This window comes from Astatotilapia calliptera, chromosome 7 (assembly GCF_964374335.1).
Source record: "Astatotilapia calliptera chromosome 7, fAstCal68.1, whole genome shotgun sequence".
Lineage (NCBI taxonomy): Eukaryota > Metazoa > Chordata > Actinopteri > Cichliformes > Cichlidae > Astatotilapia > Astatotilapia calliptera.
Genome location: NC_137428.1, coordinates 43587356 through 43595009, shown reverse-complemented (window position 1 = coordinate 43595009; position 7654 = coordinate 43587356). Strand labels below are relative to the sequence as shown.

The window sequence follows — 7654 nt, the reverse complement described above, 5'->3', positions numbered from 1 at the left end:
ACTAGTGCACAACAGTGTTAGTGGCACCCATTAAAATAAAACTACTTTTGTACAAGATGTAATAAACATACGGAAGAGGATTGGGGCCACTGGGGAAAAACGTCTTTTTTTCATTTCCAGATGAAAAAAAAACGTGCCCACCCAGTGGCTCTAATCCTTCTCCGTAGCAACGTATTTGGTTAACGAACTTTATCAGGAAATAAAATTTACATTTTATTTTATTTTTACATTAATAGAACAATAACGACGAAGAACATTTTAAAAACAAAAAGCACAAGATAAAATAAACAAACAAATTTACGCTCGCTCCTGATTTAGCACAACTTGAAATGAATAAACTTAGAATAATGGGTCCTACATCGTGTGCCAAAGCCCCTTACTCAATGACATCTGAAACTTACAAGATGAAAAACGTTTTAGTTATTTCTTTAATTTGTCAGTCCCCTGTACAACACAATCCTGTAGGCAGTGTGAGAGTGTCAAACACGTCTTTGTCTACAGATATGTCAACAAAAGGGAAAAGGCTCAGGTAAAAAAACTAATACCATAGTGTATGATTTGATACTGATGTGTATAGAAAGACTTTTTTTTATTATATTATATTGTGAAGTAGATAGATAATCTGGAAACCATCCCAGCTACCATAGGATGAGGATACCAACCAAATTCTGATTAACTTGGAGCATTTGGAGAATTTTCTTGGGAAAACAAGTGTGAACAACAGCTAATTCCCTTTATCCAGAGAACAACAGTAATTATTGCAGAACATGATTAGGGGCAAAATAAGGACAATATGGTTGCTATGTAAATAGAGAAAGTTGTTGAATAGTTGAACTCTGAAAATATCATGGAAGTGAAACAAGTGTTAGTGATTGTTTCAAACTGTGGTGCAAATAGATAAGATATTTTACTTTAAAGTATCGCAACAACCAATATAAAGTGTTGAATTCCATTGCCAAATGTCTGAGCAATCATCCAGCAAAGAGCAGCGCAGGACCACATGCTGGGAAATCTGTCCTGAAAATACAGACCAGAAGTGATCTGTTAATTGAAATGGGAACAGAAGTGATGAGGTGACATGATGACACCTTTATGATCTGATTTCCTGTCTGTCGCTCAGTCGTGGCTCTTAACGAGACCACAGAGGGAATGGGTGAAGAGGAGAGATCCTGGGTGAATGACATTGTTGTACAGTTAATTATGTCGTCCTTTTGGGTGAATTAAGGCTCAATTAGTGAAGTGACAAAGTATTCATTGTCAAACTGTGGCTGCCATCGTCACTTTATTAAATACCAAGGTCTGTACAGCCTCCTGTAGTGTCATCCAGCTGTCCTGAAATACGTCGTGTCTTTGTGAACCTTTTGGTCACACTTTGGTCAAAGGTGTTGATAAAATTCTGCTCTTAGTGGAAGTTTTTGTATGAGACTTTGTTATTATGGAAAAATGAAAAATATTCTAACATGTATAAGCAGGCTGTGTATAATATTAGTCAGATGAAGCTGTTCAAAATAGAACAATTTTTTATATTCCCACCTATCATATAACACATTTTATACACAAAAAGATGAGTAGTGCATTATTATAGTGCATTTCAATGCACTATAATAATGCACTACTCATCTGCAAAGTCACCCGAGTCCAGATACAGGCCATATATGGCCTGTATCTGGACTCGGATACTCACCTATCACCTACCTGCCTGCCCTCCTGGAGTCCTTTGCTCTCTGGACTCAGTAACAGAAGTGGTTGGTTTTTCTGGCCCAAACACCCACAAAGCTTGCCTAGCTGCCTCCTCCTGAAATTTTCCCTCCTCAACTCACAAGTACACAATCCTCATATCTACAACATTCATGGATCTCTGGAAGCTTGGAATTAACTCTGCTCTCCTCTAACATAGTGCTATCCCTCCCATATACAGGTAACAATACCAGCAATGAAATTCTTAGGCCCCTCAATATTGTACAGAGAAGAGTAAAACTGCACATAAGTAACACTAAATAAAAATAAGATAAACTATATAAATAAAGGAAATATATCCTCCTCGATATTTCAGCAGCTCAGTTGGTTGATGGTTTGTGGGTAGAAACTGTCCCTGAAGAGTGTATGGCTGGGGTGGCTGGGATCAGACAGGGTCCTCTGGGCCGTCCTCCTACAGCGCTGTTTGTAAAGGTCTGGATGGCTGGCAGTTCAGACCTGGTGATTCGTTGTGCTGATTTGACCACCCTCCATAGAGCTTTGTGGTCCAGAGCATTACAACTTCCTACCAGGTCATGATGTAGTCAGAAGGAATACTCTTGATGGTGCATCGACAGAAGTTGGCGAGTATTCTGCGGTCCATGCCAACCTCCTTAGCTGCCACAGAAGGAAGAACCGCTGTCTCGTTGCTTTTGTGATCACATTTGTGATGTCGGCAGCTCAGATCCTCACTTATGTTAATAACCAGCAACCTGAAGTATCTGACTCTCTCCACCTCTGTCCCCTCCATGTAAATGGGAGTATGCCCTGCAGTCTCCTGTAGTCCACAGGGAGCTCTTTGGTCTTTCTGACATCCAGACACCGTGATGTCAAGTCTCTCATCTCTGTTCTGTAAGTGGGCGTCGTGCTTCCTGCCAGTCGAAAACATCATACAGCTCATTCAGTGCCTTCATGGCTTTGCCATGGAGGGGAATATAAACAGTGGAACAGAACACAGTTTTAAACTCTCTAGGCAGATAAAATGGTCTGCATCTGATCATGAGGTGTTCAAGATTAGGAGAGCACCCTGATAAAACTGTTTGTACATCCACACACCACCACTTCTTAGTCATTATGCATACACCACCTCCCCTGCACTTACCAGAGACCTTTGTCCAGTCCTGGTGGTTAATGGAAAGACCCACAAGGACAATAGCTGAGTCAGGAACTGAGGAATCAAGCCACGTCTCCGTAAAAATAAAGAAATTACAGTCTTTAACAATCCCAGTGCAAAGTCACCCTGGCCCACAGTTCATCCAGTTTGTTTTCCAAAGTTTGGACGTTAGCAAGAAGAATGCTGGTAATTGGGGAATGGTGTTGTCATTCTCTGGCTCATTTCCCCTTTTCCTCCAGGGTAGTTTCCACTCTGGTAAGGTAAGGCACCTCCATTCATTAAAAAGTATGTTGGTGCGGTCCCAGATTGTGAATGCTGTCAAATGTCTAAAAAGAGTTTGTCTGTCATAGATTATCAGTGCACTGCATGTTACAAAAAAACCTAGAAAATAGTGTTAAAAACACACAAAACATGCAAAATTGAGGTGGATGCCGAGCAACAGCAGCCATCCTCACTGCCGCAATCTTCTTTAGATCCCGAAGTGTAACAACATTTGGGAGAAATTTTAAAGTTTAAGAATTTCTTTAACATGGAAACAATATTTTGCATTTAAAAAAAGTTGATTTGTATATTTTTTAAAAATGCCATACTGCCACATACATAGTCAGCATGTGGGTACTGTTGGAATTAAATAATTCCATTAGTCAGTGATACAGCAGCGACAGCAGGATTCTCAAAAACATCCTAATCTTTGCCACACATAAATATCCAGCTTCCAGTAGATGTTTTAGACAGAAATATTTTATTTGTTTCCCAGGCTGTCACAAATCATTTTTTTTACTAAAAAATAAATCAGCTCAGTGTTATTCAGGTTTCTCATTAAAGCATTACCAGCTATAACTATATGGGATTTATTTCAAACTTGTTCTTATTTAACTGTCTACTGTCTTGTAAAATGCACTGTATTTCAGCAAGAAAGGCAACTAAATGTAATAAACGTCAAGACAATGAGAGAAATTAAGTCTGGAGGGTTGTGACATAGATGATATTCTAGATATGTTAAGTTTTATGTGAGTCATGGTTTACAGAACGATAGGAAGAAGACCCAGTTTCATGGAATATCTCTGTTTGTTTGGAATGAATTGTATAAACGGAGGAATAAGAATAAAAATACACGTGGGTGTGTGCTGGCTAGCACTCTCAGTCATAGCGCAGCTGTTCATTAGAAAAGTGTGAGTTTTTCTAATGAACAACACAGATGATTATAGCAGCCATCTCTGGCTCATTAAAGATGGAAAAGAACAGCCAGGCAAATATACCTGTCTACCTGTTTGTGATCATGACGCTGTTGTTAATTATAAAAGACAATAAAAACATGATAAACAAGCAGAATAATACAAGCAGCTACAACATGTCAGTCAGAATCACTGACCCGTATGCCAGATTCTTCTTCTGCAGCCAGTCTAGCTCTATATAGAAGAACTGAGTGATACACACACCCAGCAAATAGAGAACAGCTGTTCATTAGAAAGGTGTTAACTAAAATAATAATCAACACAAAAAATAACAACTACATAAACAGCCATCTCATTACCAGAATCCACTTCTGCCTGTTATTGTCTCTAACATTCAAATGCCTGCATCCAAAATAAAATGTTAGTGAGTTGGTCGATCGACCACTTCTACAACTAAAGTTTTTTATGGAAGCAGAGGAAATAGATGAATGAATGAATGAATGAATGAATAGAGGAGTTAGGGTCCAACAGGGTGCATTTTTTTGGTTTTTGATCTTGGCAGTATTTGTGTGTATGCACATGTGTGTAATTACTTCTATCTTTAGACACAATAGTGTGAAAAGTTTTGAATTAATTCTGATAAAACTTTGTAGGGGTGTAGAGTGGGGTCATGTTAACAATCTGTTCAAATTTGAGTTACATCCATGAAGGTCGTCAAGATCAATTTAATGATTGGCTGATAATTGACAGAAGGCTTAGAAACTACAACTCTTGCAAACATGCTGTGCATTTTTAAGATATATTGTCACGGCCTGGAGGTTCAGCTGGTCGCTGATCAGCTGTTTCTCTCTATCTCTCTAGTTCGCTCGCTCGCTCTCTCTCTCGCTCTCTCGCCAGGGCAGAACTCATTATGGGTTCACGCCCTTGGCCCACGCCCTCGGAGGAGGAAACACCTCTGCCTCATCAGTGTGGATGGCATTTAAGCCAGGAAGCAACGGCTGTTCTTCGCTGGATCGTTGTGAGAATCGCCCTCTGGACTGTTTTCCCTGGTGTTCCCTGAGTGACGAGTGTTCGAGTGGATTCGTGTTTGGATTGTTTGGAGAGAGACGAGAGTGTTCACCTGGATTTCCCCCGCAGCCCTGCCCCTCTCACCTTTGTAGATAGCACTGCCCCGCACCTTTTGTATATACACTCATTGGACATTGTTCATTAATAAATTCCCTTGTGTGCATCGATCCCCGGAGTCCAGTGTGTGAGTCCACCTTGTACACCGTGACATATATAGAAAGTACCATGTAATATTTGACCTCTGACCTCTCCATCAAGGTCGATAAATTGATTTGAAGGTCAAAGTGATAATAATGCTCTATAGAGCTATTTAAAACTATGTTTCGGCCATTGTTTGTGTTGACAACATGTAGGCATATAGATTTAAAGATCTCTACCTACTTACAAGGACAACTATTCCTCAATGAATTTAACGTGAACTGAGTCACCTACACCTGCCTCACACAGCCCACCGTATACACTGTGCCTCAAACTCAACCACACATACGCTCTAAATACAATCAACTGCAAACTACTAGTGCATAAAAACACACTGAAGTGGAAAAAGACATCTCATCCTCACTTCAGCTGTGTGACATACACACAGATATGGTCACAGTCTGCTCAGCACCTGCTTCCCTCTCGTGGCCTGGTGGCACACTCAGTTATGTGTGTGTGTGTGCGTGTGTGTCAGTGCTTGTGTGTGATTGATGATGGGTTGCATCTTGCTGTGCTCTGAAGCACTTCGTTGATTTAAACTGCTGAACCAGCAAGATCCTCTGTGTGTGTGTGTGTGTGTGTGTGTGTGTGTGTGTGTGTGTGTGTGTGTGTGTGTGTGTGTGAGAGAGAGAGAGAGAGAGACATAGTGAATCTAAGCCAAAGAAACACAGCTGGTTAACAGAAGTTTCCCGGCAGATGTTTCCTAAATAAAGCTTGGTGTAATTCAAAAGCCATCCAGTCAGCCAATCTTTTAGCAGGTTCTGACACATTTTCAGGCCACAGTACATGTTTTAAATAGTACCGCACAGTTTAGTTAAGCTGTAACTAAATTTGTATCAGTATCAAATCTAATTAAACATTAAAGGATAATTTTGCTACATTTCATTCTACAAAGCCAATTATCAAGACCATCACAGATTGCTCCTGTAGCTGCTCTGTCACACCTCTATCACAGCTGCTTTGATCACACAACCAGGGATTGTTCGGCCTAGATGAGCAGGTATACACAGAAACTATGCTTTTTTTACATGCAAACCTGTGCTACTATGATACAAAGAGCATATTCCGACCTTTCCCCATTAAAATTCAACACACTACACTACAAAACCAACAACACTGTCTTCAGGTCAGCTGACATAGACTACTACACAAGAGTGAAAGTTGACTTGAAGAGAGGGAAAAGGGTCCTAAAAGAACAAGACTGATGGATTGGGCTACAGCAATAACCAATAATAAAGGCAGCACCAACAACGCTGTAAAAAGTGACATGGAGGAACCAAATAATTTATTTGCATGATTTGAAGCTAATGAAGTCACTTGCTCCAGTATGTGACATGTGTGCTAAGCTTAGTCAATCCTAGGAAGGCAGCTGGACCCAACAGAGTTCCAAGTAAAGTACTCCAAGCATGTGCTAACTAGCTTCTTCACAAAAACCTTCAACATCTTCCTGCCACTAGTCACTGTACCATTGTACCTTAAGTCATCCACCCCTGCAACCACTGCTCCAAAAAAAACCAATGCATCTGAACAATTGTAAAGCCATTGCACTTACACCGGTGATCACGAAGTGCTTTGAGAAACTGGTCTTGCATTACAACTACATTAAAACTACCTTGCCTCCCACATTTGACTCACATCAGTTTGTTTACAGGTAACAGATACACAGAAAATGCCATTGCTATAGCAATTCACATGATACTAAATCACATAGAACACAGGGGGAGCTCTGAGAGGATGCTTTCAGTACTGCAGTCCCATACATCCTAATCGGCTGACTACAAGACATAGGCCTCTCCATGTCCATTTACATTTGCCTGATTAAAGACTTTCTCAGGAGCTGTCCACAGAAAGTCAAAATAGAACCTCATGTCGTGGTCCTTGGTCTTTGAACCAGCATACTGAGTTTTGGGATGTTTTGTGTTTGTGTGAGCTCCCCTCACAGCTTTGGGGTTTGCCAGTCCTTAGTGGGAGAGGAGAGGTCAAGTTGAGCTGAGTAGGACCCAAATGCAGGACTTGGAAGGTGTAAAAATCAAAAAATGCTTTATTGCTAAACTTAAACAAAAATACAAAGATAAGCTAGTCAGGAGCAAAAATCTTAAACAATAACTATTTACATTAAAACATGACTAAAGGGCACACAACTAAAAGGGGGAAACAAAAAAGAGAAGAGGGAAACTGAGGACTTACAAACAGAAGGCAAACAGCTGGGGAAAACAAGACACAGGTGAAAAGAATCTAACTGGACAGAGGAAACAAAACTCGACACAACACACAGAAGTTGAGGGACAATCAGTATAAAACAGGAAGTAAGAAACATTGAGACCAGGACTATGACATATACAAATCATGAGTCCAGCCCACTACT

General features: G+C 40.4%; 1 long non-coding RNA gene across 1 annotated transcript; it reads left to right on the top strand.

Annotated features, from left to right (window-relative positions):
- Positions 1-2830: 2830 nt before the first annotated feature.
- LOC145429871 (uncharacterized) lies at positions 2831-5256 on the top strand. The gene is made up of 2 exons (XR_013910205.1): positions 2831-3108; positions 4885-5256. It is a non-coding gene; the product is annotated as an uncharacterized LOC145429871 (long non-coding RNA).
- Positions 5257-7654: the final 2398 nt, after the last annotated feature.